Source organism: Pelodiscus sinensis, chromosome 1 (genome assembly GCF_052426305.1).
Source record: "Pelodiscus sinensis isolate ZL-2025 chromosome 1, ASM5242630v1, whole genome shotgun sequence".
Classification (NCBI taxonomy): domain Eukaryota; kingdom Metazoa; phylum Chordata; order Testudines; family Trionychidae; genus Pelodiscus; species Pelodiscus sinensis.
The window spans coordinates 239317733-239333271 of NC_143052.1; the positions used below are offsets into that span (position 1 = coordinate 239317733).

Here is a 15539-nt window from a genome sequence, read left to right on the forward strand (position 1 = left end):
TTGGACATTAGGAAAAAGTTCCTAACTGTCAGGGTGGTCAAACACTGGAATAAATTGCCCAGGGAGGTTGTGGAATCCCCATCTGTGGAGATATTTAAGAGTAGGTTAGATAATGTCTAGCAGGGATGGTCTAGACAGTATTTGGTCCTGCCATGAAGGCAGGGTCTGGACTCGATGACCTCTTGAGGTCCCTTCCAGTCCTAGTATTCTATGATTCTATGAAAATACTTCATAGGAATGCTGGTTCTTTGGGGCAAGAAAGGGAGCCCATTATCTGTTTTCATTTACTATACAGGCAGTCCCCGGGTTACATGGATCTGACTTACATCGGATCCCTACTTACAAACGGGGCGAGGCAACCCCACACTAGCTACTTCCCCCCAGCAGACCAGGGAGACGCGAAGCTAGCGCCGCCCCCCCCCCCCCCCCCCAGCAGACCAGGGAGACGCGGAGCGGCTTTTCTCAGCAGACACCTCAGCTTGAGAATGAATAAAGGACTGAGGGAAGTGAGGTGTGGGAGAATAAAACTGAGCTCTGGAGAAATGTTTGGCTAGAGTTTCCCCTACAATATGTACCAGTTCCGACTTACATAGAAATTCAACTTAAGAACAAACCTACAGTCCCTATCTTGTACCTAACCTGGGGACTGCCTGTAGTAGAATCTTACCTGCAGTATTTAATGTTGAGCAATGGGATCCCCTCCACCACATTTAGGACTAAGATTTCAAAAAGGGGCTAGTGATTTTGGGTGACCAGCTTGATACCCCTCAAACCATCTTGATTTTTACTTGGTAGATGCTCAGCTCTTTCTGAAAATTAGGCCTTTTTTTACTATGTCTTAAACTGGGCATGACAAATTGCGACAGCCAGAATATATGCCTTAATGAAACATTCATTTGGCAATACAAAGGCCAGTGTCCAGGAAATATGGTCAGTTACTCCATATACTTCCACAGAAATATTGAAACAGCCACAGATATTATTTTAACAATGATAATTTTGCTTCTAGAGATGGATAAGGTTATAGATATAAAGTAACCATGTAATGGAATTTTTCTTCTAAGTTAACAGAGCACCTGAAATAAAGGGCTTGTCTACAAATGGAGTTTTCCTGTGTAACCATGACTGATTCGACTGTCTTGTTTCTGTTTAGCTTTATGCACTCTGAATGTGTGCTAAGCTTAAGAGGAACGTGGCACTCTTATTCTGGAATATGAGGCTCTACATGTTGTTAATCAGGAATGACTCTGTGGCTATGTCTAGACTGCAAGCTTCTTTCGGAAGAAGCTTTTCTGGAAGAGATCTTCCGGAAAAACTTTTTTCGAAAGAGTGTCCACACAACTAAAGTGCAACGAAAAACTCCATTCCTTATACTCCTCTCCCATTCTTTTATACTTCCCTCCCCAAAATCATCTCCCGCTGAGAACACCTACAAATCACTCCAGTCTGACATTGGTTAGGCAAATGATGAGTCACAGCTTCTGCTTTTCTACTAAACTCTGTTTCACTGTTTCCCCATCCTGCCAACCCACACACACTGAATTTGTCTGGTTTGTTCACTGGTTGTGCCCATCTGACAGGTAGATAGTGAGCTCTCTGAGGTGGGAACCAGAGCTTCTCTGCCATTTATCCATACAGCATCTAGCACAATAATGCCCTGAACTGTGGATAAGGTTCCTAGGTGCTAGCATGGTACAAATATATTAATAAGTTTTGAAGCCCCTTCTGTGAAACCCCGCTAGGTGTGTGAATTAGCAATTCCATGATAGCCTTTGTTGGGCATTTCCTTGTTTGCTTGGCATTATGACTGATCATTTTGAATTGTTGCATTGTCATTAGTTTAGCATTGACATTCTATTTTTAGTGTCACAAACCCACTATTTCCAGGGTAGAATGCCACGGCAGCTTTTCAAAGCAGCAGTGGTGAGTAAGCTGTGATAAGCAGTACAAAGCAACTAAGTTTGATGGCCGACTCCTGCCAAAGTACACCAACAGGCCCCTATAGTAGAATGAGCTCCCAGAGCGTTCCAGTTTCATATATTCCACAAGACTTAGCACAGCAAGTGGAACAGCAGCAGAACAGTTTGAGTACAGCAATGTAGATAGTAGAGATGGAAAAGACCGACGACTGTCATTTACTACACTCCCTTGCCAAAAGCAGAAATGTTCCTGGGAGTGCAGAGTTTGCACTTTGCATTGTACTGTTTGGATTTTTGTGTTTGCTGTGCATGAAGAAGATTTCAATACAGCAGTGATGTGCACTGACTCTAGCCCCCTCACTAGACCTGCACAAGATCTAATTAAGTAGAGCAATTACAGCTCTGTAATTATTCGTGCATCTGAAGTGTCATAGCTATTCAATAATGCAGGCTGCAACAATAACTATGGATCTAGGACGAGCAGAGCAAAACGAGGGGGGGGGAGGATATTTTCTTGGCTATATCGGATCGGATGAATCCTGCCAGAAGGAACCCTCCTCTCGAGATTCTGCAGCAGGACAGGGACGCAGAACCAACCCTTAGGAGTAGCTCCTTCTTCACCAAGAAGTAGCAATGGGAGTACAGACAAACAGATGTATCTAGGGGCTATGTGAGTGTGTGTGTATGTGAGAGAGAAAGAGAGAGAGAGAGAGAAGAGCTGGGGCTTTACCATTTCAACTAGAGACACTCTCTGATTGCCGATTGGTGTGCCTCTTTCCCCTGTATTCTGTTTGTTTTATGTCTTTTTAGGGTATAAGATCTTCAGGGCATGGATCTTGTTTCTTATATGTTGTACAGATCCTAGCAAAAGGATCTGATGGTGGGGGGAGGGGGCATTACAACAATATAAATAGCAATAATAACAAATCAGCATGATCTTCTTTATGGATATTCTGCCCTCAAAGCATATCCCCAGTCCCTGTTTGTTTGCTAATTCTAGTGAAAATTAGCCAGACATTTGTCTGCAGCAGCTCGTTGCATGTGCCAAGATGAGATGTGACTTGTGATCAGGAAACCATGCTGCTGATGTTACGCCTCCTGCTCTGTACCGTGCTGTGACCCCCTTGATACTTGTGACTGCTTGAAGATGTGCCCGATTGCTTTTTTTTCCCCTACCGCTGTTGCTGCTGCAAAAGTGCCTCTTTTGTTGTGTGGAAAGATGACCTTACTCAACTGAGTAGACCTCCGTGTGGGTGAGGCAGTATCTTGTATTGGATCATCCTCTTCTGGTGAGAGAGACAAGCTTTCAGATCTCAAGAAGAGCTCTGTGCCGCTCAAAAGCTTGTCTCTTTCACCAACTGGAGTTGGTCCAGTAAAACATATTGGCTACATCTACACTGGCCCCTTCTTTGGAATAGGCATGCTAATTTAGAACTTTGGAATAGGGAAATGCGCGGGGGATTTAAATATCCCCCGCGGGATTTAAATAAACATGTCCGCCGCTTTTTTTCCGGCTTGGGGAAAAGCCGGAAAAGAGCGTCCAGACTGGTGCGATCCTCCGAAATAAAGCCCTATTCCGGAGGATCTCTTATTCAAGTAGGAATAAGAGATCCTCCGGAATAGGGCTTTATTCCGGAGGATCGCGCCAGTCTGGACGCTCTTTTCTGGCTTTTCCCCAAGCCGGAAAAAAAGCGGCGGCCTTGTTTATTTAAATCCCGCGGGGGATATTTAAATCCCCCGCGCATTTCCCTATTCCAAAGTTCTAAATTAGCATGCCTATTCCGAAGAAGGGGCCAGTGTAGACGTAGCCAGCATGTCACTCACCTTGTCTCTCTAATACCCTGCAACTGACACTGTTACACCTACACTGCATAGACCTCAGTGAGCAGTTGCCATTAGAATACAACATAACAAATGTGATGCAAGCAGAGAGACTATCACAAACTCCCTGTTGATGCCCCACACTCTTGTCAGATCAAAGTAGATGATGAATAAGGAAAATATCAAAGTATATAGTAAACCTTTCAAAGGCAGGAAAATAAAGTCAGTTATAAACTGATAATAGGTACATCCTATGTAAATGTGACACATCAAACACTCATCTGGCATAGTATGTATCAGTAATGAAAGAGAAGTACATGGTTAATTGTAAATCAGTTTTGCTTTGATGTAAATAAAAAAGGTGAACTAATTTTTGCTTTATTGTTCAGAAGGAAGACTTCTAATAATAGCATATTCTTCCAAAAAATGCAGTCAAAATGGTTTCTGTCTCCCTTGGAAATACAAAGGGTTCACTCAACCAGTAAAGGAATCAAAATGTATCTCATTTGACCTCTCACTAGTGATAACCGATCAACCCAACTAAAAATTAAAAGAAATTTAAACATATATAGGCTGCAAAATGTACAATGAAAAAATCACAAAACTTTACCCATTTAAAAGTGTGAAACATTTTGCAAAAATGCCACAATTTTATAGATGTTATGCTATTGCAAAAGCAGGCAAAATTTAGTGACAAATGCTTTGCAGAGATTCCATTCAGCTATTCATTATGCAGTAGCTACAGCATCCAAATATATTGATTTTAAAAACATTACAAGCTAGTTCTATTGTGCTGGCTAACTGATGGCAAGATACTAGAGCAAATCTCGTTTTTGGGGACTGAATTAGTTAGGCCAAATAGTCTGCTGGTACAAATGGGTGAAAATCCAGTGATGTTATTTGAGCTAAGTCCTTTTATAGTCATAGATATTTAGCCTGTTGAGTAGACATCTTTGTTATGGCAGCTGAGAATTGAACCAAGCCCTCTGTGGTTTGTAGGCAGCAGCTGTATCATGATCCAAAAGTGAACCTTTTTCTGTCCCAGTTAGAGAATCTCTGCTAAATTTATCTCAGCTGGAAACTTCTCTTTGCAGATCTTTCAGTCTACATGAAAGAGCTGCAATACCTGTTGCTTTGCAGACTGATCATGAAGAAAGCTTTATATTGCAAATATTGGGTCTGATCCTTCTTCCCTTTGAAGTCAAAATAAAAAATCTCAGACCCTGAAGGTAGCAGTATCAGAACCATCATTAGTAACTTTCTCTTTTTGCAGCATCCAATTTAAAGGTTGAAGTCATAGTAGTTGTATACATGTGCTTTGAAAATATTTTTGCACTGGTTTATACACATCCTCAGACGCCTTAATACAATTCATTTCTAACTCACACAATGTAGCTTTCCTCATTTTGGAGTCCAAGATTTTGTCCTATCCGCATTATAGATTAACTCGCTGAAACATCTTAGGTGCAAAAACTAATCTATTTTTGGTGTAGCCAGGTAAAGTAAAAATATTGCAGAACCTTGAGATTTTTCCTCCTTTTGCTGCAGCTCTATACATCAAAAACTGATTATGTTGTTTCTTTGCATGGTACTAGCAGTACCTCTGGCTCAAGGAGGCTATGTGTTTTCCTTTTTGCGTTTATGACCCTTTTCTATTTACTGTACGGGTTGTTTCTTTATCCCTTAATTCCTTGGCTGTTTCATTTTTGGTTCTCTCTGTATTTTGCCATTTGGAAATGTTAATGGTGTCAGGAGACCCTCCAAAAGTCAGAGGTTCAGTTCAGTTTGGATGAGTACCCATAATGTGGATCATCTGAAGCTTATCCAAATCAAGTCTATAATATTTAGCTGGAAATATCATGAGAAAATGTGTTCCTCTGAGATTTCCAGCTAAATTTTGCAGACTCAAGGGGTTTTTTATAAGCTTTGGATAATCCTCCAGACTATTAGGTGCTTATCTGGACAGAACCCAAATTCTTAATCTTTTGCAGTTTGTCCATAGCTGATTTCTTCTCTGTTCTATCACTATAACCTAATGGGCTTTTTTACCACTCAAGCCACCTAGTTGAGACCAATTTAGAACATAAACAGTGCCATTCATCTATTAAATGCTAAAGGTCTTGATGGTTAGTCAGTATTAGCTTTGGAGGGAAAGTGGTCACAAATTACTCTCCTTTAACTTTTAGGGCTAGTCTGCACTTTACAGCACTGCTGCAGTACAGCTGCCTTCACTCCTACAGCACTTAGGGTGTGTCTAAACTACATGGCTCCATCAATGGAGCCATGTAGATTAGGCTGATCGGCAAAGGGAAATTAAGCCGCGATTGAAATAATCGCGGCTCCATTTAAATTTAAATGGCTGCTACGCAGAGCCAACAAACAGCTGATCAGCTGTTTGTCGGCTCAGCGCGCTAGTCTAGACACTCCCGCGCCGACCTGAAAGCCCTTTATCAACCTCCCCGTTATGAGGTTTATCAGGGAGGTCGATAAAGGGCTTTCATGTTGGCAGGGGAGCGTCCAGACTAGCGCGCTGAGCCAACAAACAGCTGATCAGCTGTTTGTCGGCTCAGCACGGCAGCCATTTAAATTTAAATGAAGCTGCGATTATTTAAATTGCGGCTTCATTTCCCTTTGCCAAACAAACAAATCTACATGGCTCTGTTGATGGAGCCATGTAGTTTAGACATACCCTTAGTGACAACGCTACCTATGCAGCCTATACAGATGGGAGAGCTTCTCCCACTAGCGTAAGTAGTCCACCATCCCAAAAGACGATAGCTATGCTGGTGGGAGAAACCCTCTTGTAGACATAGCACTGTGAGCACTGGGGGAGAGGGAGAAGGGTGAGGTATGAGCCATGTCAATACAGTTATGCCAACATGAGTTGTTTGTATGGACAAAGTCTTCCTGAGAGTTTTGTTATCATTTCTAGTTTGTTTTCCGTCTACACAGCAGGGCTAAAGTTGATTTGAACTATACAACTTGAGCTATGTTAACTGTGTAGCTGAAGTTGAAATAGCTTAATTTGGCTTTTGGTGCTGTCTACACAGCAGGAAGTTGAAGGAAGAACACTCTTCCCTCAATTCCCTTATTCCTCGTGAAATGAGGGTTACAGGAGCCAGAGTAAGATTCCCGTTATTTTGAATTTATTTTGAAATAATAGTCTCGCTGTGTAGACACACTCTTTATTATTTTGGAATAACTAATGTTATTCCAAAATAATGCTTCTGTGTAGACATACCCTGAATGAGCTGTTTTTGTGACATCACTCACAAGGAACTATTTTGTGCGTCATTGTGCAATTTTAATACTTTCCTCTCTATGGTCCCTTTTAAAAGCACAAAAACTTAAAGAAGCCTTTTATTGGACTTTGATAATGACAGTCTCCAACTGGTATCATTTTTTCATCCAAAAGGCCAACAAGACTCAGAAATTATAATGATCATTTTGATAAGAACACATGATGAAAAATGCTTCTCCATCCACAAGATCAGCATTCACTGGCATTCTTTCTGTAAGCTTTAGGATTGAACAGACATGCACAGACAGTGACCTACCTGTTCACTCTAGAAGTAGTCACTCTAGAAGTAGTCCCTTAGATCAGTGTTCAAGCAAGCAGGTGGAAAGAAGAGAGAGGAGCTTGAACTGCTGCTGTTTACATTGTTCCTGATCTGTAGATAATAGAGAGATTCAGGAATGTTAATTTGCAGTTTTCCACAGCACTACATTGACTTTTATGTTAATCTTTGAATATATACAAAGGTTAAGGGCATTTAATATGAACTGTAATGGTTCTTAGCAAAATGGGTCACTACATATAGCTTATAAGAAAGGACCATAGGGAAAGATCAAAACAAATATGTAAACACTTCACTTTATCAGTGCCCTATAACTTAGACTTTGGAAGCTAGAGGCACAGAAGGCAAATAGGGGCAAAGAGAAGACCAACCAATGATGGCAACATTGCAATTTCTTTCTCACTCATGTCCAATGGTGAAATGGGGAAGAGCAGGAGTGGCCAGCCCATCAGAGTTGAAGAACCAGAATAGCGGTGAACAGAGTGTGAAGAGCCACATACCGGGGCAGAAAGTTGCAGAGCAAAAAAAAAAAAAAAAAAAGTCCAGTGTGCTGTCCCAGCAAGAGGGCTCCAGGCTGGACAGCTTGTGGCTGTGAGGGTGCAAGAATTTGGGCTGGGGTACATGAGGGGCTCAGGGCAGGGAAGCTGGGAGTATGATGGGCTCGGGACACAGATTTGTGATGTGTGGATGGTGCAGGAGTGTTGTGGCAGAAGACTGGGGGTATGGGGGTGCAGGAGTTTGGGGATGTGAGAGGCTCAGGACAGGGGGTTCCAGTCTCTGATAGGCTCAGGTTTGGGACCTGGGGAGGGGTGCAGGAGTGTTATGATGCTGCATTAGTCCGGGAGCCCACCTTGTCCGTGAATACAGAGGCAAAGAAAGCATTGAGTACTTCAGCTTTCCCCACATCATCTGTCCCTAGGTTACCTCCTTCATCCAGTAGGGGCCGCACACCCTCTCTGATCACCTTCTTCTTGTTAACATGCCTGTAGAAACCTTTCTTGTTATCCTTCACATCCTTAGCCAGTCGCAATTCCATTTGCACTTTTGCCTTCCTGATAACCGCCCGGCATTCTTGAGCTACACATTTAAACCCCTCCCTGGTCATTTGTCCAAGTTTCCTTTTTTGTAAGCTTTCTTTTCGTGCTTAAGTTCACCAAGGATTTCCCCTGTAAGCCAATCCGGTCTCTTACCATGTTTGCCTCTCTTGCTACGCGTCGGGATGGTTTCTTTCTGTGCCTTCAATGAGGCTTCTTTAAAATACTGCCAGCTGTCCTGGACTCCTTTCCCCTTCATGTTAGCATCCCAGGGGATTCTGCCCATCAGGTCTCTGAGGGAGTCAAAATCTGCTTTTTTGAAGTCCAAGGTGTGTATTTTACTACTCTCTTTTTTTCCTTTGTTCAGGATCCTGAAATCTACCATCTCATGATCACTGCTTCCCAGATTGTCACCCACCTCTACTTCCCTTATTAGTTCCTCCCTCTTTGTGAGCAGAAGGTCAAGCTGCGCACGGCCCCTGGTCAGATCCTTCAGCACTTGTGTCAAGAAGTTATCCCCAACATTCTCCAAAAACTTCCTGGATTGCCTGTGTACTGCCGTATTGGTTTCCCAACAGATGTCAGGGTGATTAAAGTCCCCCACGAGAACCAGGGCCTGCGATCTGGAAGCTTCTCTCAGTTGTCTGAAGAAAGCCTCATCTACCTCACCCACCTGATTCGGTGGCCTGAAGCAGACACCAACCACAACATCACTGCTGCTGTTTGCTCCTTTAAACTTAACCCATAGACTCTCAACAGGTTTTTCTCCCTCTTTATACTGGAATTCAGAGCAATCATAGTGTTCTCTTACATATAGTGCAACTCCTCCTCCTTTTCTCCCCTGCCTGTTCTTCTTGAACAGTCTATACCCTTCCATGACAGTGCGCCAGTCATGCGAGTCATCCCACCAAGTCTCTGTTATCCAAATTAAATCATATTTCTTGGACTGGGCCAGGGCCTCCAGTTCTTCCTGTTTATTTCCCAGGTTTCTTGCATTAGTGTACAAACACCTCAGATAATCAGTTGATCGCCCTATCCTCTCCATTCAAATCAGGGATCCTCCTTTCTTGCTCGTTCCTCTCTGCATTTCTTCCCGGTATCCGACTTTACCACTCCCCTCAGGGTTTTGGTCACTGTCCCCCGACAAACCTCGTTTAAAGCCCTCCTTACTAGGTTTGCAAGCCTGCCTGCAAAGATGCTCCTTCCTCTCTTCGTTAGGTGGCATATTTAACTAGCCAAATAGCCACATTGTTCAAGCCAACTAGCTCCACTCAGCCAGCCAAATAGCCACATGTGACTAGCAGCTTATGTGTTGGATACCATGGAAATATGGGCTTTACATTTCATAGCCCATTCACCTCTGAGCTTGCCACATCAGATATGAATGAGAGAAATTTGCCTGAGTCCCCGCACTTCTTTCATTATAAATTAAACACTGTGCTCTAGGCTTTGATTCAGCAAGGGAAGGGCAGTCTAGGGGCAAGGTCAAAGCAAACTCCAATAGACCAGATTTTTTTTGTGTCTGAAAGCTCCTGTACAGCAACGGCAGAAGCTGGAGTTGGCCCTTTGCTGCTTGGTTTTGGTAGAAGTTAGACCAGCGAAGGATGAGGTAGCCACAACTGGCCTCCTGTAGCTCCTGCTGCCCATTATGTCAGAATGCAGCTTAGCTGTAGTGGAGAATCGTGGCCATGGTCTACTTGTCAATAAGTGGCTCTTCCCAGATAGCCCCCGGTGACCTCAGGGAGACCCTGCAAGCAGCCTCAGTTTCAGGCCTCCTCAATAATTCACAAATGATTGTCCATTTCCATCCTTTCTTGGGGTTTGCTTTATTAATGTAACAACTGTTTACAACAAAGTTTATGGACAGCCATTTGGTCCCAGGCCTTTCCTGCCTGTCGTCTCACTCCCCAAGGTTCAGGTTTCTCCACCCACTCGCAGCAGCCTCTGCATTTCATTCAGTCCCCAGTCACTTTGCTGGAAGCTATTGTCCCCCCCAAACCTCAGTTCTCCAAAAGAACTCTCGACAGGGCCTGCAGCCTGGCGTCTTCCTGCTGCTCCCATCGAGGTGTGCCTCCATCATAATCAGGCTTGGCCCGCAAGGGGCAAGCCACCCTATGACTCTACTCCAGCTGTGTAACATGAGATGTTTTGCAATACCCACATTGCAGATTTAATGGTATTCTACCTTCCATACTGGACAACACCCTCCACCCACCTGGTGAAAGAACCCTTTGCTTCCCTTATGCAATGTGGAATTATTCTTATAATTCTCCTTCCTGTGTTAACATGCAAAAGATGGTGAGCGATTGATAATTCAGTGCTAATTACTGTAAGGGATTCTGATGATCTCATAAATCACAGACTAAAAATAGCAGATAAACTAAATCAGTAGTTCCCTAACCTTCTACTAAGGCACCCTCCTGTGACTCAGGGCCTCTTGATTCCAGTTGGCAGAGAGCACAGGGGGTGCATTAAGTTGGCAGGGTCCCCAGGTTGGCATCTGCATAATAATTTACCTCAGGCTGACATAAGCTGGGTAGAGAGCACAGCTATGATCATAATCATTAGAGAACGCGCGCACGGATAATATTTAACGAATTATGTACCTAACCTGATACTATGCTCTTAAATTCTTGAAGTTAAGGTAGGTCACTGGGAGATGACACACCTCAAGGACACACTTGTGTTAGATAGGAAGTAAATGACATTTATCTCTCTGTCTGGCCAATTTATGCATTGTGTGCTGCATGCCTCACACCATAGGCACTGATCGGGGCTGAGGTGTGCTCTCCCCCTCCCTTCTCTCTCCCACCCCTACTCCATCCTTCCTACAAACCCCAACTCCAGCCCACCTCTTCCTGCCCCTGCTCTGCACCTGCCCCTGCTCCTGCCCCACTCTACCCCTTCCCCCAAGCTTCTTCCCCTCCCCCACCCCCACTCCAGCCCTTCCCCACGCTTCTGCCCCTCTCCCACCTCCACTACACCCCTCCCCCAAGCTTCTGCCCCTCCCCCACTTCCACTCCACCCCTTCCCCCAAGCTTCTGCCCCTCCCCCACTTCCACTCCACCCCTTCCCCCAAGCTTCTGCCCGTCTCCCACCCCCACTCCACCCCTTGCCCCAAGCTTCTGCCCCTTCTATCTCTTCCTGCCCTCACTCCATGCACGCCCTACTCTGCTCCTCCCCCACCTGCATGGAGCCTCTGAACACCATGGAACAACCGGTGGCAGGAGGTGCAGGGAGAGGGAAGTAGCAGCTCAGTGGGGCCACCGACAGGTGTGAGGTGTTAGGGTGGGGGGAAACAGAGAGGAGAGCTTGGCTGCCAGTGAGTGCTGAGCACCCATTATTTTTTCTCAGTGGGTGCTCCAGCACTGCAGCACCCAGGGAGTTGGTGCCTGTGCCTCACACTGTGTTCCCATTTGATACAGACCTGGGTGCAAATTGAGATACTCTGAAAACTGCCAAAGAGAAAATCTACAAGATGAAACAAACAATAGTGGGGTGTCTTGTTTATGAGTAAAGATTGGTCTGTTATATCTCGGAGTGCAAGAAGACACTCTAAAACCTTCATCTCGCAGGCAAACTGACATTGTGGCTGTCTCATGAAAGAAGGCTCAGAGCCTGTCTGGCTGTACAAAGCTGCAAGGATTTGGAGTGAACAATATTTTATCAGACTTTCGAGTATCTGGTTAATGAAATCTAGACTCTAGACTGTATGTTTCCATTTTACTTGTATGTAACAATTTGTGCCTGGTACCTCTGCTTGCTATCTGGAATCACTGTGCTTTGTGTGTGAAGTACATTCAGATTTGATTTTACTGTAAACAAACCTAATCGCTGTGCGTGAAGCGGAACGGTGATCTGAGGTGGGAGTGAAAAGCTGGGGTGTGCTGTTCCTTTGGAAATGGCTAACTGATAAACACGATGCGTGATGGTGGGGCTGGAGAGCTGATCTATGCCATACACAGGCAAGATATCTAGGGGAAGGTGGTGACAAGATGCCTCACAGCCCTTCCATATCCCCAGCAAGTGTCACGCCCACCAACTGCATTTTGTCTCTCTTTTTGAGCCACCGTTTAAAATATGGACAAATGGGACAAGAAGCAATGGACTCAAATTGCAGCAAGGGAGGTTTAGGTTGGACATTCCTAACTGTCAGGAGGTATGTCTACACTACCACCCTAGTTCGAACTAAGGTGGTTAATGTAGTAATTCGAAGTTGCAAATGAAGCCCGGGATTTAAATATCCCGGGCTTCATTTGCATCTTGCCGGGCGCCGCCATTTTTAAATCCCCGTTAGTGCGGACTTCGTGCCCGCGGCTACACGCAGCACAGAGTAGGTAGTTTGAATTAGGCTTTCTTAGAATTAGAAAGCCTAATTCGAACTACCTACTCCGTGCCGCGTGTAGCCGCATGCATGGAGTCCGCACTAACGGGGATTTAAAAATGGCGGCGCCCGGCAAGATGCAAATGAAGCCCGGGATATTTAAATCCCAGGCTTCATTTGCAACTTCGAATTACTACATTAACCACCTTAGTTCGAACTAGGGTGGTAGTGTAGACATACCCCAGGGTGGTTAAACACTGGAATAAATTGCCTAGGGAGGTGGTGGAATCCCCATCATTGGAGACTTTTAAGAGCGTATTGGACAAATGTCTGTCAGGGATGGTCTAGATGGTGCTTGGTCCTGCTGTGAGGGCAGGGGACTGGACTTAATGACCTCTCAAGATTCCTTCCCATTCTAGTATTTTATGATTCTATGTGCAATCTCTGCCCAGCACTATGGTGCTAATCCAAGACTGGTGGGAGGCCCTTTGAGAGGGGGATTAGAGAAAGATACTGTCCTGTAATCACCATGCAGCAAAGGCTTCTATACTGCTGGACTAGGCTTGGCTCTCTAATCCAGCCAGTGCAACTCACTCAAATTTGTCCCATGACAGAAGTGTAGCCAGGGCAAATTTGATTGGTATTGTGACATGTGGCAGGTTGCAATGTTTAATGGGGAGCCTGGATCCATGGGACAGGAACTGCCCTTTCATGACAGTACCTACCCTCCATAACAGTACCTACCCTCCATTCTGGGCCAGGAGATGTACCACTTGGGAAACTGCATAACTATAGGTTCCTAAGAGTTAATGTTTTTTCCAAAATACAGTGGGCCTAATATTAAAAAAAGAATTTTATGAACCATTGGGAAAGGGATAAATAATGCAACAAAATATCATAATGCCACTATATAAATCTGTGGTGCGTTGGCATCTTGAATTCTGTGTGCAGTTCTGGTTACCCCATCTCAAAAAAAGATGTATTAGAATTGGACAGGGTATAGGGAAGGACAACAAACATGATAAAGGATTTGGAACAGCTTCAGTATGTGGAGAGTTTAAAAAGACTGGCACTTTTCAGTTTGAAAATGAGAGGACTATGGGGGCATATGATAAAGGCCAATAAAATTGTGCGTGGTGTGGAGAAAGTGAATGTGGAAGTGTTATTTAGTCATTCACATAGCACAAGAAGCAGAAGTCACCAATGAAATTACTAGGCCACAGATTTAAAGGGAACAAAACAGTCAGCCTGTGGAACGTGTGGCCAGGGGATGTTGTGAATATCAAAAATATAACAAAGTTCAAAAAAGAACTAGAAACCTTCATGGTGGGGCTGTCCATCAGTGGCTATTAGCAAAGGTGGTCAGAGATGCAACTGTGTATCCCTAGTCTGTTTGTCAGAAGCTGGAAGTGGACAACAGGGGATGGATCACTTTATGGTTCCCTGTTCTGTGCATTTTCTGTGAAGCACCTGGCATCGGCCATTGTCAGAAGATAGGATGTTGATCTTGACAGAGCTTAGATCTGACCCAGTACAGCTGTCCTTACGTAATTATGGCTCTGCTTGTGTGACGCTTGATCCAAAACCCATTGAAATCAATGGGGATCTTTCCATTGACTTCACTGATCCATTATAAGGCATAGAAGACACCCAAAGCCAAAGCCCTATTCTCATTTTGGTGGCTATATTGAGGAGCTCAAGGTGTGTGTCACATCTGCATGGGGCAATGGCACCATCATGGTCCCTCCCATCTATGTATCATGTCAGTAGAATAACACTGCAGGGAGCATCAAGAGCTGCTTCCCAGCATGCCAATCGCCAGGCATTGCTACTACAGTGCTCCACTGGTTCCCCAGTCAAACCACAACGTTGCTTCCCCACAGTTGTGCACTCTGACATTTGTAAAATGCTATTGCTACAATTAACCCATTGCTTAATTCCCAAGGTCCATGAACCTGAGTAGGATAAGCATATTTTAATTGCAAAGATAGTTCTTCATTTACCACACTCTGGTTTTTCTCATTTCAAGGGCCAGCATATGGTTGATATTCGGCACAAAGAAGTGGGTTTTGTTGTTGTTTTTTGCTCTTTCAGCTATACTACATGGGAGGTTTTCCTTTTAAAAGACAAACATTGATTATAAAAACATGACAGGAAAGTGCCTTGATATGGAAAAGCCTGTCATCTTTCTTTCTTTCTTTCTTTCTTTCTTTCTTTCTTTCTTTCTTTCTTTCTTTCTTTCTTTCTTTCTTTCTTTCTTTCTTTCTTTCTTTCTTGTGTGTGCGTGCAGGTGAGAGCAGCCTGCTTTCCTTTCTGAAACTTGTAAACATTTCACCAGTAGACCCTGCAGTGACACATTTGTCTGGTGCAAACATAAGTTGAAAGCCAGTGGTGGACTCAGCTAATTGTATTTGTGGCTGATTTTTTTTTAAATAATTAGTTGTCTTCATCGTTATTGTTTATGCCACAGCAATACAACTTATGCATAGCTCTTTTTCTATCGCTCCATCAGTGAAGGAGAAGGACATGTGCTTTGATAGGATAAAAGATTTCTGGAGTGCTCTTTACTGATAAGTACTTGAACCAAAGCCTTGAAAAGGCTGTATTTCATTCTTTTGAAACAGATTTTTTCTAAAACTTTCCCCCTTCGGGCCAACTGCAGAGATTTTGTTATTTAGTGTGAGACAGAAAGCATACCTCATGATCAAACCTGATTTTCCCTTTAAAAAAATAAACAGATTAAAAGCTACTCCCACCTTTGACAACTTTAAAGTGAGAATAAAGACCAATGCAAAAGAACTGAAGAGAAATAGATCAGTTGAAAATCATTATGGAGAAATTGCAGGGGGCTTAAATGCTGGGA

At 43.9% G+C, this 15539-nt stretch overlaps 1 protein-coding gene across 1 annotated transcript in view; it reads right to left on the bottom strand.

The window, feature by feature from the left end:
- ST6GAL2 (ST6 beta-galactoside alpha-2,6-sialyltransferase 2) overlaps positions 1-15539 on the bottom strand; it is a 316318-nt gene that overhangs the window by 171244 nt on the left and 129535 nt on the right. The window contains exon 2 of the mRNA XM_006114562.5: positions 7298-7411. The gene's annotated coding sequence lies outside the window, so the exon portion shown is untranslated. The remainder of the gene's footprint in view (positions 1-7297; positions 7412-15539) is intronic.